This window comes from Anguilla rostrata, chromosome 4, assembly GCF_018555375.3.
Source record: "Anguilla rostrata isolate EN2019 chromosome 4, ASM1855537v3, whole genome shotgun sequence".
Classification (NCBI taxonomy): domain Eukaryota; kingdom Metazoa; phylum Chordata; class Actinopteri; order Anguilliformes; family Anguillidae; genus Anguilla; species Anguilla rostrata.
Genome location: NC_057936.1, coordinates 1,827,501 through 1,846,609, shown reverse-complemented (window position 1 = coordinate 1,846,609; position 19,109 = coordinate 1,827,501). Strand labels below are relative to the sequence as shown.

General features: G+C 46.2%; 1 long non-coding RNA gene across 1 annotated transcript in view; it reads right to left on the bottom strand.

Annotated features, from left to right (window-relative positions):
- Positions 1-8,262: 8,262 nt before the first annotated feature.
- The window catches only part of LOC135252191 (uncharacterized), a 40,791-nt gene continuing 29,944 nt past the window's right edge, over positions 8,263-19,109 (bottom strand). The window contains exons 2-3 of the long non-coding RNA XR_010329351.1: positions 9,130-9,207; positions 8,263-8,577 (exon numbers count right to left, since the gene is read on the bottom strand). This is a non-coding gene — a long non-coding RNA (uncharacterized LOC135252191). The remainder of the gene's footprint in view (positions 8,578-9,129; positions 9,208-19,109) is intronic.

The window sequence follows — 19,109 nt, the reverse complement described above, 5'->3', positions numbered from 1 at the left end:
CTCGGCCCTTAATGAAGATCAGCCTCCGCTCACCAGCGCTCTGCAGACCCAGGAGTCTGTGCCGCAGATCACAGCCTCGATGCCAGCACACACGCTAATGTTTCAAACGATATGTAACACATACTTTATTATTAAATAGCACTGAAATAAGGTGGCATCATATTAATATGATGGGTGATATCCAATTATAATGAAGCAAATTCCCCTATGTTTTTTTTGTGAGCATGTGCAGGTGTGTGCATATGTCTGTGTGGAGTGTGTGTGTATGTGTGTGTCTGCCTGTATGTGCGTGTGTGTGTGTGTGTGGTGTGTGTGTGTGTCTGTGTGTCTCTGTGTGTGTGTGTGTGTGTCTGTGTGGTGTGCGTGAGTGAGTGTGTGTTTCTGTGTGTGTGTGTGCGTGTCTCTGTGTGTGTGAGTGTGTCTCTGTGTGTGTGAGTGTGTATGTGTGTGTGTGTGTGAGTGTGTGTTCAGTTCAGGCACTCCATCTGTCAACTCACAACACAATCGACCAATCAGAGTGATGCTTTTTTCTATCTATGAATTTCAGGGATTTACAGTCTATAATTTCCACAATAAGTTCTCTTTAAAGCAGTCTTTCAAGCATCCATTAACCGCCAGCATCTGCACAAGGAAGGCGCTCACCCAATGACAAAACTGGCCCTTTTCACCATTTCTATTAACTTCCCTTGTGCTTAAGTTGATAAATATACCTGCACGTCAATTTCAAAGCGGAAGGTGTTTGGGGACGCAACACTACGACCTCTCTCCTCAGCTTTTCTCCTCCACATTAAATCAAATAACTCGGAGGTAAATAGCTGTTTGTAGGATTAAATGAGTACATGATGGATGACTTCCGACATTACAGAGGCAGTGAGGGATGACTCAGGAAACCAAAAAACCGCAGGAGGATAAAAACAGTCTGGCATCATACCTGTTCATCCGGCTCTGAGAACCCCTTTTGTGTTTTGTTTTTTTCTTTTCTACATGCGACCGAAGCGAGTCTAGAGCGCTGTATGTGCAGGTGTCGTGTCTAGAGGCCGTTCCTCTGCTCAGAAAGGAGTTGCCGGTCGCTAATTTTAATTATTTCCTGAACCTGGCAAGACAAATTAACAGGTGCTTAGAGAGAAGAATGTACGCTCGGGCCAGGGCAGGAAATCCACCCATATTTCAGGTTTAATCTCGTCGAACTCCGCCTGACCTTTTAATTACACATTTAGTGATCTACGACTTCAGTGTCACACCTTGTTTTTGTTGAGACAAAAAAAAATTAAACATATTTAATAATGAATAATACAGTATGAAAACAGCATAGCTCTAAAAACAAAATTAATAAAAACAACTATGATCTGAAGTGAGAACGACTTAATATCTACAGTGGGCCAGAAATTACAAACTACTGAAGGATTCTCAGCCTGACTGTCGCTCCCGACCGGAATGGACCGGTTCAGGTCGGTTCGGTTCGGTTTGGGTCGGTTCGGTTTGGTCTGGTTTGGTTTGGTTTGGGTCGGTTCGGGTCGGTTCGGGTCACCTCGGTTCGGCGTGACCGCAGGACCCGTCCCGTCTCCAGTCCTGTCCCTCTGTCATCCAGCGCGGCTGCATTTTTCCACACCGGCGAAATTACCCGGCCGGGGGACGGACTGACCCCATTCAGGTTTTGACAGAGGCCTTTGTCGGAGCCGCAGATGGTTTCGGGGGTATTTGATTACCCCTGACAGTGGACCGGGGGGCTGCTGACGCGGGTGACGTGGGGGGAACGGCGGGGGGAGCGGCGGGGGGAACGGCAGGGGGACGCGGCCAGCTTTGTGCGGGACAAGCTCAGAGGCAGTTAAAGCAGACCCCCCCACACTCGCCGGCATGAACCCCCCTCAGCTCCGGGATGATGCGTTTGAAGGGGATGAATAAATAATAAGGGTGAGGCACTACGGTTTCAGGCTTAAAGGCTTTTGTAGCGGTAAGGCCCAGACCGGATCACTGGCGTGAGCGCCCCCCTCGCCCTCGCCCCCGCCCCTCCTGCCCCCCCCGCCCCCTCCACGAGCAGAGAGCCCCTGAGGGCACTGAGTACGAGCCGCATACGCACAGAGACCGGCGGCGGCTGCAGGCGTGTCACCAGCTGCGCGGAGTTCAGCGAAGACGCCGCGCCAGATCGCCAAGACCACAAGACGCAAAGAAAACAAACTGTTGCGCTTTTCTATACAACTCCCCTTTCACAACTGACAACTCTTCCGCAGTTACGAAATCTACTAAGCAAACAACCAGGAGAGTTCCGGCAGTATTCCGTTTGGCCTACCGCACGACCTCATGCCTTTACATACCTACAGCAGAAACTGCAACGGCTGTTTCTACAGGGAGGGCAGGTATGCCCCACACCTGTACAGCACCTGTACGGACTTCGGCACTTTCCACACTTTCCCACGGAAATAACTAATGAGCACAGGCTCACTCCTTACAGGCATTAACCACTGGGCCCTATGACCTCATACTAACTCACAGAATTCAGCCCGGAATGCAGCCACACGCTGTGTTATTCTGTGTTTATATTCTTCTCCTTATATTTCCTCCTGTCTAATAAATATCAGTTCTCCCCATTGGTCAATCTCTATTTCAACAAAAACTAACAAATTTCAGCCAATCACAACATCCGTTCATTGTTCTTTGTTGCCAATGGCAGACCCATTATTACTTATTACTCCATACAGTATAAACAGCTACTTTTATAAATGTAGGCTGACATGAGGAGGATCGCTTTGGATCATGATGAAGTTTTAGTTCCAACTCCATTATATTTTTAGAAATTGTGCGTTTTTTTACAGGGGTATGAAGAATACGATTTGTGTATGTGAGAAATGTGATTATTTTTATGATTAAAAGTTGTTGTTTTTTGTGTGGAGATGAGATCTGCCGAGTAATGAAAAATGAAAGTGAAAAGATGATTACGTATATCAATAAATATATTCCACTGGTAAAACAGTTTGACAAAGCAACGGTGACTGTTTCACCCCGACTATTCTGTTCAGCAAAAACAGGATCTTAATCTCAATTAGGTATGTAATCATTGCATCTGTGTTTCAAAACAGAGATAATAGCTGCCGTTGAAAATAATTCTCCAAATTAAAATGCGTAAATGACAGTCAATCATCCTTGTAATACCTGCAGGTAATTAGTGACTGGGCAACCTAATTACTCCACTGAAACCAGAGCGGCCTTTCTCTGGTTTCTCCGACATGGTTCAACAGATCGATCAAATGACAGCTATCAAACTCCCGCTATGGTTGTTCACTCACAATACATACTTATATAAGAGTTGATAAGAGTGGGAGAAAGAAGAAAGCAAGAACTTAATCTGCTGAAAAGTATCCAGGAAAAAAAAAAGGCTGGAGCTCTTTTCAGCAAGTGCAGGGGAAACAGCACTCCTGTTTCATCAGATGCAGAATGAGTCTGGGCAGTTCTGATCAGGAAAACACTGCGATGGCGAGGGAAGTTATTTACTGCCTCTGACTCAGCTGGTGTTTCTGTGCACTGCAGCCAGAGGCAGGCGCTTCATAAAGAGCAGGCCAGCGTCCTGAGAGAGAGAATCAGCAGCCACAGGACCGAGCTCACCGACCGCCCTCATACACACACACACACACACACACACATACATACACACACACACACACACACACAACCATATAGACACACACACACACACACACACACACACACACAACCATACATACACACACACACACACACACACACACAACCATACATACACACACACACACACACAACCATACATACACACACACACACACACACACACACCACAACCATACATACACACACACAACACACACACACACACACACACAACCATACATACACACACACACACACACACACACACACACACGCACACACACACACAGGCCTCATATACACACACACACACACACACACACACACACATATGCGCACACTCACACACACACACACACACAAACAGGCCCTCATATACACACACACGCACATATATACACACACATACATACACACACACACACACACACAACCATACATACAACACACACACACACACACACACACACTACCAAATACATCACACACACACACACACACACAGGCCCTCATATACACACACACTCACACACACACACAGGCCCTCATATACACACACACTCACACAAACAGGCCCTCATACACACACACTCTCACACACACACACACACACACACACACACACACACACACAACCATACATACACACACACACACCACACACACACACACGCACTCACACTCACACACACACACACAACATACAAACACACACACACACACACACACTCACCATACATACACTCACACATACACACGCACGCACACACACACACCATACATATACACACACACACACAACCATACATATATACACACACACACACACACACAACCATACATATACACACACACACACACACACACAGGCCCTCATACACACACACACACAACCATGCATATACACACACACACACACACACACACACAATCATACATACACACACACACACACACACACAACCATACATACACACACACACACACAACCATACATATACACACACACACACACAACCATACATATACACACACACACACACAACCATACATATACACACACACACACACACACACCCAGGCCCTCATATACACACACTCACACATTCACATACACATGTACACACACACACACATACACATCCATACATATACGCACACGCACATATATACACTCACAGACACACACACACACACAGGCCCTCATATACACACACACACATATACTTACACACACTCACACACCCAGGCCCTCATATACACACACACACTCACTAGCCCACACACACACACACATTAATTCTTTATTTAGGTCCACATTTATAAAATACATCATAAGGGCCCAAATATATTTCAGTTGCTGTCTGATGTCCTTCACTTGAGTAGCAGAAAGCATACCAGTAGGGATAAAGCAAACAAAATGCAGACACACACAGACACATATGCCCACACACACACACATACACACATCCATACATGCACGCACATAAGCACACATATATACACAAAAAAACACACACACACACACACACAGGCACACACAGATGATGTGGTTAAGGTTCTGGAAACCTTTCCCATCGATGCAGCTCTCAGAATCTGAGTATGATAAGGTATTTATAATAGGCGTTTAGTAAGGAGAGGAGAGGGGGAGAGAGGAGAGGAGAGAGGGAGATGAGAAGAGAGGAGAGGAAAGGGGAGAGAGGAGAGGGGGAGAGAGGAGAGGAGAAGAGAGGGGGAGAGAGGAGATTAGGAGAGAGGAAAGGAAAGAGGGAGAGGAGAAGAGAGGAGAGCAGAGGAGAGAATAGAGGGAGAGGGGAGGGGAAGAGAGGAGAGGAGAGAAGAGGAAAGAGGGAGAGGAGAAGAGAGAAGAGCAGAGGAGAGAATAGAGGGAGAGGAGAGGGGAAGAGAGGAGAGGAAAGAGGGAGAGGAGAAGAGAGGAGAGCAGAGGAGAGAACAGAGGGAGAGGAGAGGAAAGAGGGAGCTGAGAAGAGAGGAGAGAAGAGGGGAAAGAGAGATAGAGGGTAAAGCTCTTGTGGGTCAGTTGCTGAGGCTGTGTGGAATGCGTGCTGGAGTGGGCAGTAGATGCAGCTGCTTGTTAATTTCGCTGAGTGCCATCCACCCCCCCACCCCCCGTCTGTCCCGTTCACCGCCCCTCCAGCCTCACTGGCTCCACATTTCTGTACGCTTGGCTCCCCCCGGACGCCCCCCCGGCCCCCACCCTCTCGCCCCCCCCCCCCCCCCCCACCCCACCCTGGTGCTCACAGCTCCTTAAGTTTGCCATGTGCACCGACCCGCTGCCGACCCCCAGCCATGATACAAACTGCAGGATTGTAATTAATCTCTAATTACCCACAATACCCCTCTCCTCTCAGGCCACCACCTCGCATGGTCCCCTAATCAGACTGGACACCCCCACGACACCCCCCCCCCCCCACCCCCCGCCCCCCGCCCCAGCACATGGTGGGCAAATTAAGAGCCTGGCGTCCCAGCGCGGTGCCCCCATTTCAGAAATTCGGGTGATGGCAGTGGGGAGGGGGGGAGGGGGTCAAAGTAGAGCACCGAAAAAAAAAAAAAAAACGACTCAAAAATCTAAAAAAAAACAGCAGACGCCAGCATCCACAGATTAAAACACAAATTAAAATTAAATTATCAGCATTTTGATAAACACCTCCCACCCCACTGACAACCAAAAATTATTATTATTTAATTATAAGGATGGGGAGACTGAATAGTGCAGTCCATAGGGTGGCCAACTGTTAACCCACACACAGATATACCCCATGGCGGGGTTGGGGGTACATTCCCCTGATATGGCCCTTTCTGGAACTTTCCCTCACTGATTCCACCTCTATCTGTAATCCCCTCTCTTTCCCTCTGTCTGAATATAGTGAACAAACACATAAGGAGGACTGACACACTTCACTCTGCTTTAAAAATAGCAGTAGGGAAGGGAGAACGAGGATTCACAAACCGCAAACTGGGTGGAGCTACCACAGGCTGTCAATCAGCGAATAATTTGAATCAATCTAAATATTTCGCTCTCCACAGCAAAAACACAAAGATCGATTCAAATCAGTGACTGACTGCTGATTTGGTTTCCGTTAACCCTTCCATTAATACAGAGAAAGACAAGGCAGGGCGAGAGCCTATATTCAGTCCAACCCTAATCCACAGAAAACCGTTGCCGGAACACCCATCTGAAACGCGGTATTTAAAGCAGATGAACCGGCTATCAAAGGAGCGATGGAATGGGAATCTCATATTTATATTAACGTTTCAAAAGCTTGTTTTTGACTCCAGTCATTTTTCAATCATCCTTGAAATAAGTTCCCAATGTCAGAGCAGGCCTGTTTCATTTTTAAATCTCAATTCCAGTTCAGAAAGGAATTTTTTTAGCTGCAGATTAGTTCGGCTTGCACATTCTCTATAATAACCAGTGACGAACGGCTGGGTGAGAGAACGTCACCGAATCAGGTAGTGTTCTGCAGCGATGTTACCGGTATTTTAATACAGACTTATGATGGGGGTTTTTTGGGAAAAGCAAAAGAAAAGGAATATTTTGGGGCCATTGTGATTTTTACTGGTTTGATAAATCTGTACCGGCTAACATTCAGGTAGGTAATGCTTCTGTGAATCTTTGCGGAAATGCTGTTATTCTGTTAAAAATAAAAAACAAAAAAGGAAAAAAATAGCAGGCACGAATCGAGAGCTTGGCGGGAAGCCACTGTACAGCACAGAGTCGCAAAATTAGACTCCAGTGATGAATCACGCTCCAGGGGCATATATTTTGGGAGACGCGACCCCCCTAAAACTGCATATTGAAAGATAAATCTCAAAAGGACAAACAGACGCTTCGGGGATCTGACTAACAAATAAAACTATTAAAAAAAACATTTTATCATACGGCAACCCAGGGTTCATGTCAGACAGCGGTACGCAATGACAGAAGCATCAACTGACATGCTGCAGGACGAAAACCCAATTCCATTTTCAGCCACACATTTCTGTCATGTGCTACATTATGAATATGATACTATTACTGTCAAAATCCAACCAATTCTCTCTTGTGCAAAATTCACCTTGAATAATTACCGTGTCAGTTTTCGCGTTTTAACAGTCTTTTACACGAGGTACTCAGCTGTTTTCTTGTTTGTTTACAACCTCGTCTCGTTCCGCTGAATAGTTCGTCTTTGCGGTAAGAATCGTACATTCCCTGTAGCTAAATGTCACCTTATGCTACACGCTTGATTCAAAAATAAGAGGTGGGTAGTTGTTACCAGGACAACAGGGTCTCATTTTACCCCGCAGTCCGTTTCCAACCTGTTACCAAATTACTAAGTGCCGGGGCAGAGCTTCAAAGAGCGCGGACTAGCGCTGCTAAGGTAATGAAATTGTACACTCGTCTATTTAAAACCTGGAGTGTCAGCTTGGAAATAAGAAGACCAATTTTTTTTTTTACCCCTCTTGGCAAAATATCAACATCTTGAAGCTTCAAAGTAACATTTCCAATATGTGCTCCTGGCAAAAATGTCATTAATAAAGACATTTTTGGTTTTAAGTTTTTTTTTTTTTTTTTAATGTCAGACTGCGCGTTCATTTTTACTGGCATGCAGGTTCCAAAAGTCTTGTGAAAGTAAATTTTCGCATAGGCTGGATTCATCCATCTTTTATATTTTTTTAAAAACCAAAACAAAAAATAACATTACAGCGTGTAACTTACAATGGTAGAAATAAATACGGAATTAACAGGTCATGCTTCAGCTGAATTCATTAGCATAATTTGAGCAAGGATGACATCCAGACAATCTAGTGTTACGTTTAAGGATATCTCCTTTAGTCTGCCCAATAATTCTTTTCTGTGACAGGTCCTGGAATGATCCTTAGATCCCTTCCCAGAGTACACTGGACACCTCTGTCTAGAAGCCAAACCGAGACAGATGGATTCACATGCCCGGACTTCTGTTGAGAAAACACTGACACTGTAACAGTCTAACTGAAGCAAGCAGCTCGAATGTAACGTGCATAAAAAGTTTCTTTCTATGAAAACAGAAAACAGAATTAATGCCCACAACGTAAGGAGGATTTTAAAACTACAGGGCTGTGACCTGACCAGAAAAAACTGTCCCTTCTAAGCAGCAACCGCTCTGGGTGTATAGTGTGAGTTAAATTAGATGTTGAAAGTTTTATTGATTTGTTTTTGTTTTTTCCTGGCTTGTTACAGAAGTGTGATTTTTTTTAACTTATGAAAATGAATCACTCTATATTTCACAGCAAGTAACAGCATTTTGGAAGAAAGCAGGATGAATTCTTCCTTTAATTTGCCTGCAGTGTTTTGTACAGTTTGCGCTGTACGAGCCGTCAGACATGACCACGCGCCAGACTGAAAGGGCTGAACGGAGGCGAAGACAATTACAGCGCGAAACAAATCTGCCGCAGAGAACACGCGCGCGTCTGTGTGGATTCTTCTGGAAGACCAAGGCCTTTTACGCGTATTCAAATAAAAGAACGTACACAATGTGATGAATGCGCTCTCCTTTCCAACACTTCCAAACATTTCTCTTCCATACCAAATAATTGCAGCTCAGAATTCTGAAAGAAAAAAAAAAACAAAATTTTAATAAATTCATGGATGCTGGCATTTCACTGTTTTTGGCCGCAGTAGATTGTACGCGTTACTAAGCAGGGTCTTTGTGTTAAACATACAAATCACATAACAGATTCCTTAATATTTAAAATGCTTTTCAGTGCATAAAGTGAAATCACAGTCCTTCTCCAGAGTTTCAGTGCTGTCTCCTTTATTCTTCTGTTACTTATTTATTTTCACCTTATTAGGAAGATACCTCAGACCAACCAGCACCATTTTTTGATTTGATAAGGTTTATGATTTGTAACAGTATGAAATGAGCCATCTCCATTTATGAATATTTCTAATGCAAAACACCATCTTTTATCAGTTTACCAGAATAGATAATATAATCCTTATTCAAAGGAACTACTGTCAAATTGTGCCATTTTGGGTCATTCCAATATTCCAAGATTGTCCGTAACAAACGGTTTGAGTTATAAATATTTTAAGCCAGATACACAAAGCTCCAGTTCATTCAGAATTCATGAAGGAGAGTCTTAAGTAACATATTAAAGTATGAAAACAGTGCAGTGAGTTGTTTTTGGGCAGTTGTGGGATTTGTGTGAGTCTGTGGAGAGAGAGGCTGGTGTTTGGCAGAGGGCAGACTAATGGGTATGAGGGGCATATGGGGGGCATTTAGTGCTGCAGCATGACCCGACCCAGCAGCAGGGGGCAATTAGTCTGCAGCGGGGGTATGTATGGGGTATCTGGGCACATAGGGGTATTTATGGGGTACTAGGGTAGATAGGGGTATCTGTGGGGTACCAGGGCAGATAGGGGTATTTGTGCGGTATCAGGGCACATGGGGTATTTGTGGGGTACTAGGGTAGATAGGGCCTGTCTGTGTCTCAGTTTTGTGATCTGAGGCTGGGCCAGATTTCGGTTCTCAGAGTGTTTAAGTGCACCTCCATCTCCACCCAGTAATGCAACCCACAGGCCCCTCCCCCACAGGCCCCTCCCCCCCCCCCCCCCCGCCCCGCCACCTACTGACGCCTCTCATTGTTAGCCAATCCCCTTGATAACTGACACATTTTCGCAGCCTCTTGTCCGCTCCAGTGTCTCCGACCCGCCGGCCGGCCCATTCGATACATCCCAGAAGACGGAAGTGGCTTTTCCTGCCCGTCCGGCGCTCCCGGGCCGCGCTCTGGGAAAAATAAAACGCTGTGAAGTGAGTCACCGTCGCGCTCCCCGGAAAACAGGAACAGGAAACGCAGGGCGCGCCGCCCGCGGGCGGAGGTCCCCTGGGCTTCGTGGAAACGTGGCGCGATGTTCCTGCGCAGCCGTGACCTGATTACCGTGGCTCCCTTCACCCCTCGGTGGCTGGACCAGGTTTCTGTCCCCAAAACCCGAGACTGACCCCCAGCCCGGGACTCCTCAGGACCCGTTTCAGACGACCGCGCGTCCCTACAGGAGCTCCCTACTCTACACCTCACATCACCACACAAATAAAGGCTCTTCTGAATTGCTTTCACCTTTTTAAAAAAACTTGTACCTCCCGCGTGTGTGAGACTGCTGTTTCTGTTAAGCAGGAGGCAACACAGCTGTGTGTGAAACAGCAGGAGCGTGAAACCTCTCTCCCTCTCGTCCCTCACACCTGTCCATTCATAATCTGCACTATAATCACACAAACATGCACACTTTTATACATCACAATTAAAAGCGTTCATTTTGGACCTTTTAGCTATGCAAATTTACCCCAATTAATATACTTCATGATCAAAAACAAAATGAAGGAAAGAGATGTATTGTGTATTGTAATTTTACAATACACAATAAAATTACATTGTAATTTTATGCATCTTAAGTGGGCAGACAGTCACCATTAATATGATATATATGTACCCCAGTGTAAAAACAATTTTAACTTTGCTGATTGGTTGTTCTAAGACTGTTGCCAAGGGCAACCAGAACAATTCAATTTTTAATCCATCTTAAATTGCTACAGTAGTTTCTCCATACTTGGATTAACTGCTAAACTAGAACTTCCTCACCCCCCAATACCCCCCCCCCCCCACCCAAGTTTAATCAGCGGTATAAAGATATTTTACTGGCAATCCCTAAATATAGTATTCCTCCTTCTCCATTTCAGTTTGATAAAGCGAGGAAATATTTTTGTCGATATAATCCTACGTGCCAATTTATGTCAAAGTGGCAAAAAATCAAGGAGAGGCATCCTGTCCCATTTCCAGCGTGGGGGCGGGGCCTGTTCCTTTACGTCCATTACCGTAAGTCCCGAAATATCGCAAACTGGAGCCAAGTTGGCAGTGACTTCCGATGACATCACTGGAACTCGGGGGCCAATCAGAGTAATCCATTTTCCAGTATCCAAGATACGCTGACATTTTGAACAAACCTTCCAGCCATAAGTAACGTGGACAACCGCCACCTGACCCTAACAGCGCAACGTGACTTAGGGGAACGGGGTACTATGGCGAGGAGATGGTCAGGCAGGTGTCCTGGACACACTGATGTTTCACATTAGGGCGATTATTAGCCATGTTAAACCATCATTTTCCTTCCTTTTTTTTCCATCAGTGTAATAGTGTTTTTCCCCCAAATGTGTTATGGATGAAAATTGGGCATATCAATGGGGCATTATGTATCGGCGTTACTTTCTGTGCTTTATGATGTGTTTGACGGAAAGAGTCATTATTTCCGCTGGAAAGGTCATTATGACATTTTTCTGACGGTTAATTGGGATCCAGCATGTTGGCACTGAGATGTTCCATTATTTTTAATGAGCGCTAAATGAAGGCTGTGGTTTCTACTGCGGGAGCAGAAAGAGCTACACTGCAGCCCAACACGACAGGCCTCCCGCGTTCGCTCAGAAGCTTCCAGAACATTCTACTGCGTACGGCCGACATCCATGAGCAAAGAACCACGTGTGTGTGTGTGTGTGTGTATGCGTGTGTGTGAGTCAGTGTGTGTGTGTGTGTGTGTGTGTGTGTGAGTGTGTGTGTGTGCGTGTGTGAGTCAGTGTGTATGAGTGTGTGTGAGTACGTGTGTGTGTGTTTTCAGCATGGAGGAGGAAAAGCAGGGCTTTGATCATGGCTCAGGTGTCGGAGAGGCGCAGGTAGCCCCCGAGCTCAGCGGGGTCTCTGGGGAGGTGTCTGGTTGAGCAGAAGGCTCGACTGCGGCACCCGATACCTGCAGGACGGCCTTTCAGGAGGGGAGTGGGCTCCGCATCGAGTTCCGTCACCATGTCAGTCCCACCCCTCGGCTAGGCCCCTCAGCGCCAGGGCGCTGCCGGGACCGGGCGTGACAGCCGCCTCCTCCTCGCCACACAGGCTGACGTGTCACAAACGGCACAAACGCTCACAGCGCGAACCCACCGAAGGCCTCCGCACCGTACACACTGCACCCGCTCGCCGCAAACCCGCGGCCATCTTAGGTAAGCCCTCCGGACATCACCGCAAACCCGCGGCCATCTCAGATAAGCCCTCCGGACATCACCGCAAACCCGCGGCCATCTTAGGTAAGCCCTCCGGACATCACCGCAAACCCGCGGCCATCTTAGGTAAGCCCTCCGGACATCACCGCAGACCCCGGCCATCTTAGATAAGCCCTCCGGACATCACCGCAGACCCGCGGCCATCTCAGATAAGCCCTCCGGACATCACCGCAGACCCCCGGCCATCTTAGATAAGCCCTCCGGACATCACCGCAGACCCCCGGCCATCTTAGATAAGCCCTCCAGACATCGGTCAACGCCGCCGGCTGCAGTCCAGCTCTAATGCCTTCCCACACTCGACCGAGTTTCCATAACAACAGGCGGAAGTTTCCAGGATTCCGAGTTCCGGGAGTCGGAAAAGGCGGGAGAAGTCGCGGAACGCGGCGGACGGCCTGCGGACCGCCGTCCCGTCCCACCGGCCCTGCTGTTTGATTATGAGCCACAGACTGTTTATCTTAAATAATTAAGGCTTGTGTCTCTCCACCTGGGGCAGGTGTTCCCTTCCTGCAGATGGAAAACTGAATTATTCATGACCTCATATGCAGGTAAAAACAGACGGACGAGAACCGGCGTTAAACTGTCAGCCGCTCGTCCCCCAACGACAACCTCGACGGGCGCCAAACTCCTGACGCACTCGCTCTTTCAACCTCTGAATATTTCATATTCAAAAAGACTGCTGTATTTTTTTAAAGCTGAGATATGTTGAGACTAACTGCCTTCCTCTACAGGTGGAACAGCATTCTGAGCTATCTACAGTTAAAGGATCCATAGATTTAACCCATCTCTCCATGACTGTCCATATCCACCATTAGCAAAAGTATCACTATAAATAAACTTTCAGCTTCATCTAAATGGCACAAACGCCAACCGGTTTCACTTGCCCAAAAGGACCGTTCCAAATGAACTGTCTTCTTTGATGCAGATGACAACCTATCTTGCTGACCAGCACTGCCCTGACGATGAAGTCAGGGAACCTGTTATTGGGTGTACGAGCTGGACCAGGTGTTGCTTGGGCCAATCAGGAGGAGACCAGGCAGTGCGGAAGACCCCCACAGGGTCAGCCTTGTGCAAAGCTAATCGCTAAGGTCAGAATTAAGGGCATTTGCATAATCTGCTGCCTCTCCATTTTACTTAGTGTTTTATGCGCAGCCAGGACCCCACAGAGTCGCACGGGCGCGTCAGGTTGCGCTGCCGTACAGGCTAACGCTAATTCCTTCCATGACTTTGTGTGTTCGCCGTTTTTTTAAATGAATTGGATTTAGTGTCACACACGCACTTCCGCTGGTAAATACTTGTAAATATTTTGTCTGCTTCTCCGTTTTCTTGGCAGGTAGAGTAATTTCAATTTTCTGCCAGTCTGTCAGAGCAGCCCCGTTGCATTTTGACATATTTTACTAATTCTAGTTTCTGTCAACTTAAAAATAAAAAAAAAACCAGGGATTCCTGCTCATCAAGAGGATTTCTGCGCATGTGACTAATTTGATTCTGGGGTTTTGCTTCCTGTTTATAAATTTGTGACCATCAAGCCAATCTTGTTTGGATGGATGTTAATAATTCAGATTTCCATTGGAGTCATTTCATGCAATTTGATGATTTGCACATTAAATACAAGCTAAGCTGCTTAAAAAACCTAAAATAACAGTAATATCAATTCTTAAAGCTGCACTCTGCTACACAAATTATGCCATGATATAAGTAACCTATTTTGACAATCAATCAAATACAGTATGTCCGTTTAAGCAGAGACATCCACAAGCCTGTCCATCAACCTCCTTTTTTTAAACTGATGAAACCACGGCCTTGATGGATGGATTTATTGCATCATTATTTAGTCCGGAGGTCACATGCACATTAAACTATGCAGTGTTTCTCAAGTGCTAAGCCATTCCAGGCATCTCACGCTACCAAAAAAAACCTAAATATGCACATGTACACGCACATATGTACAAACATATGTGCACACACACACGCACATACATACGTGCACACATACACGCACATACATACAAACATAATGCACACACATGTACACACACACACACACACACACACACAAACATATGCGTGCATACACACACAAACCTAGACATACAAACATAATGCACATGAACACACACACACACTCACACACAGACATACATACAAACACACACACACACACACACGCAGGCACACACAAGCACACAATCTCCATTCAGGTATCACCATAGCGCCATGTCAGAATTCGAGCTAGCTTATCAAGCCTTTGTTACCAGTTAAGTGAGAATTTAAATTGCATTCCTCCAATCAACTTTTTGCTCCCATTTACAACCATTATCTGCCCGCGATGTTTTAGCGACGTTCCCCCTCCTAAAAAAAGCTTACGACCACGACACCCCCACACCAGCAAAAGTGGCTTTGCCATAAAATTGGAAGCAGGTTTATCTTTCCCGTTGTAATGTTTAGGGTCAAATACGCAATTAACCTTTCAATTGAAGTCTAGACTCCAATTCCTGACAGCATCGACCAATTTTACAAAATCCTGCAGAATTCCGTATTCAAAATAATAATAAAAAATTTGAAAATGGCCGTCATCGCGTGTGGAGAAATTGAATAGATAAATACACACATGTGGAGAAAGTTGTAATTTCCTTTCGTGTTAACCCTGTGAGGACGTGCGAGGTTAAGCATCAGAGCTCTCTCTCTCTCTCTCTCTGGCGATGGCTACCTGCTTCTCCTCAATCCCTTCTGTTGTCTGACTGGTTTTGTGACCCCTATCGGTTACACCAGAACAATGGCAGAATATGAAAATGGAAGCCTCGTATGTTGATATCGAGTTATTCTGCGGTTGGGTCAATGGGACAGGAAGGGCCTGTGGTCTTTGGGGAGCTTAGGGAGGGGTGGGCGGGACGTCCCGGGGGAAGGGGGGGGGTCAGACAGCAGGGCGGTTTACAGGACGCCCCAGACAGAGAGAGGAGGACCGCCCTTTCCCAGGGGGCCGCAGTGGGGACGGGTGTGACCAGCCACCTCCGAAAGAAAAGCGCCCTGGCTCACCCCCCACCTCACCACCCCTGTCTCAACAGCGGGAACGACCACACCCTCTGAAGGACAAAACAGACCCGCTGCCTAAATCTGACTGGCCACAGGGACACACCTGAGCACACCTGGGACACAGCTGGGCACACCTGTGGCACACCTCAGCACACTGGAGTACACCTGAGACCGAAGACTCTGAGACAGAAGTCGTTATTTACTGCCGAAACCAAACCAAAGCATTTTGGCAGGACGGCCTGGCCTTCGTCAGGGTTTCATGAAATAGTGAAAAAAGGCAATGCTCAGAAAAGAGGGGCCAGCGCGTTTCAAACACTGAAATAAGCAAACGGGAATTTAATGAGAGCTGAATACACACTCTAGTACAGCGCATATAACCATAGAGGTCACACACAGCTTCAGTCAGGTGATCACCTGTAAACTGGATCTGCCTCTGGTCACCATGACCTCACCTGACCTCTTTCAGGGAAGTGGCTCTGCCTTCCCAACACGAACGCCACCCCCCGCACCACCCCGCCCCCGCACCACCCCACCCCCCCCCCGCACCACCCCGCCCCCGCCTACCCCCCAAGTCTCACAAGCCCTGCATTCATTCGCTGCTGAAACTGATCAGCTCATCTAACAACCACAGGGAACATTTCACAACCGCAACGCATATTATTTTTTTTGTCGGCGTTTATACGCACGTGAAGTTTTCAGGCGAACGAGATCAACAGCCTCTCCTGGTCACTCGCAGCGCCCCCCCCCCATTGTCTCATTTCTTGAACGTGGGAACTGTCTTTCATGGCACAGGAACTCAACATTACACCAACAAGAGTGCTGATAACTCCTGCTAACAAAACATCATCATTTAAAAAACAAAAAACTATTTGCTGCGGCTTTGAAAATAAAAATGAACTATAAGATCTGGTCTGTAGCCGGTCTGTACACACAGACACCAGGTCCTCCAGAGCTCCATGGCTCTAAATTTCACTCCTCCTGATCGGTCTCAGATAATCAATAATTAGAGTAATTATCTGAGACTTATCTCACGTCACAGCAAATCTCGGCGCGGGTGTGAGGGGCTGGGACCCGCCCGTTAAAACAGCGGATATTTAAAGCGTATCGCCCCCATAAAACGAGAGGTCATCGAAGAGCAAACATCTCTGTGTCTCTGGAGATAAGAATTTGTCCCACGGCCCTAACGTGTTTGATTGATTGGCATAGTTCCTTTTAACAGTCCCCCATCGCAGCTGGCATCGGAAACCTGGTCATAATCTCCTCCGTTCAGGAGCAGCTCTGATTGATTTCGGCCGAGAATGATGACCGCGTAAACGAGCGCTAGAGAACAGAATCCAAAACCCCCCCCCCCAAAAAAAAAAAATGTTTTCACTTTCACCAGAAAACAAAGCAACACGATGTCTGTGCTTTCTGACAAACACCATACCTCTTTAAATCTAATATTTTACTCACAGATATTTACAATGACAAAACCTACCAGGAAAGATTGGTGTCACCTGTTAGCATTACGAAAGCGGAATCTGCTTAATCACAGCAGACAAATGCATGATTATAAGTTTGAAAACTGAAGATTGGGGTGTACCTTTTTATTTATAAGGCCAAGAACATCCATAATTTCTATAAATTCATCCATCAAATTTTATAAAAAAAATTTCTAATTAGTCCATGAGTTGAGGCATGAGATTTTCTTTAGAAATTGACTAATCATACCGCAAACATGAATGACCTTTATGACCTCTCATGTGTACAGGAAAATGCGTTTATGGAAAATGTGATCGATAAATCTGAAATTAAAATGACTAAAGTGCAAAAGGAACTGAAAGGAAACGGTTAAGCAGATATTTCATTTTCAAAAGTGAGACAACCGCATATGTAACAAAACTTGTTAAATGAGACTCAATGTACAGCTGAACAGAGACATTTTATGAATTCCAGCAGTCCTTGTTCTTTTATTGTGAAGACAACATACATTCATTGTAGAGTCACGTTATTTCCATTATAGTTTGGCTGAGACACTGAACTCAACAAAGCATGAGCAGAGTTTTCAATGGTCCAGCCTGGCGTACAATTAGCCAGAAAACCTTGGCTGCAGGAAAAAAAAAGTTGTGAGGCTTTGTACTGAATAATAATGCGCAAGGATAGATGTGCACAAACAAGACCGCAAACTTTGGCACAGCTTTTACATTTCCGAAGGCCTACTGGAAGGACTGAACTGAATACCAACAAACACATACACACACACCACACACACAGACACACACACACACTCACACACACACCACACATCAATTAAGAGCCGAAAAATAACAGAAGGAAAAAACAGGAAAACAAAAACAGATTTACGACCTTGTAAATCTGGGAGCGCAAATGTAGGCGCGTTCCAACCGCTTACGGGTTCAGACTGTCAACACCGAAGACAGCGCTGGGGGGTGGGGGGGCAGGGGACGGCAGGAGCGAATGCCGAACGTTGGGTTTTGGCGGGCAGGTACAGAGGGATGAGTAAGCCTCTACAGGTTTAGGTCGTTTCATATTACTGAACAACAGGTAAGAGACGCCCTTTAGGCAGCGACTGCCCTCCGAGTTTAAAGCACTTTCACTTGCGCCACGCATGCTTAGATTCAATTTGCGCATCAAACACGTATTTATGTTTGTGTGATGTGCGCAGATTCGGTGTGTTTGAGTCCTACACACAGAAAGCCTTCATGAGGAAGAACGTGGAGAACGATTGGAATCAGGCACATAACGCGCTTATTATGAGATAAGGCCAGCCATAAACACAATTTCAGGGATGATGTATAAATATAAATAAATATATATATTTTAAAATCTTATAAAACCAGGAAAATCAGTATGGCGAACGTTAGCTGCTGCAGCCAAAATCTAATAATATATTTCCATCCCAATCTTTTCAGAATACATTTTTTAAACAACCAATGCGTACACGGTGATGGAATCATTCAACATCAAGACAGCCTATTAATATTTTTCACTTGTCTTTACGTGCGTAAGATACGCACGCCATTTCAAGCAACCACAGGTGCACACATCGAGCCGAAGGCCAGACCGGGACGTTTTTAGCGCGAGGGGACGCGCGGCGGCCGTACCTGCGGCTCTCCGAGGAGGCGGCCGTGAACCTGTGTTCCTATAATTTGCCGTTATGGACCGCGGGGTCCGCTTTTTCAGCCATATCCGCTTTCGCTGCGGGTCAGAGTGGCACGAGATGCATCAAGGTCAGATAAAGCGCCCGAGGTTACGCTGCAGACCGCGCGGTCGGGTTTCACGTCTAATTACCGCGAGGCTTGTCACTCACTCGTTAACATCTCACTGACCACCGAAAAGGATCAGGAAACCCATTCTTAATCCCTTTCATATTTTTATCGCATT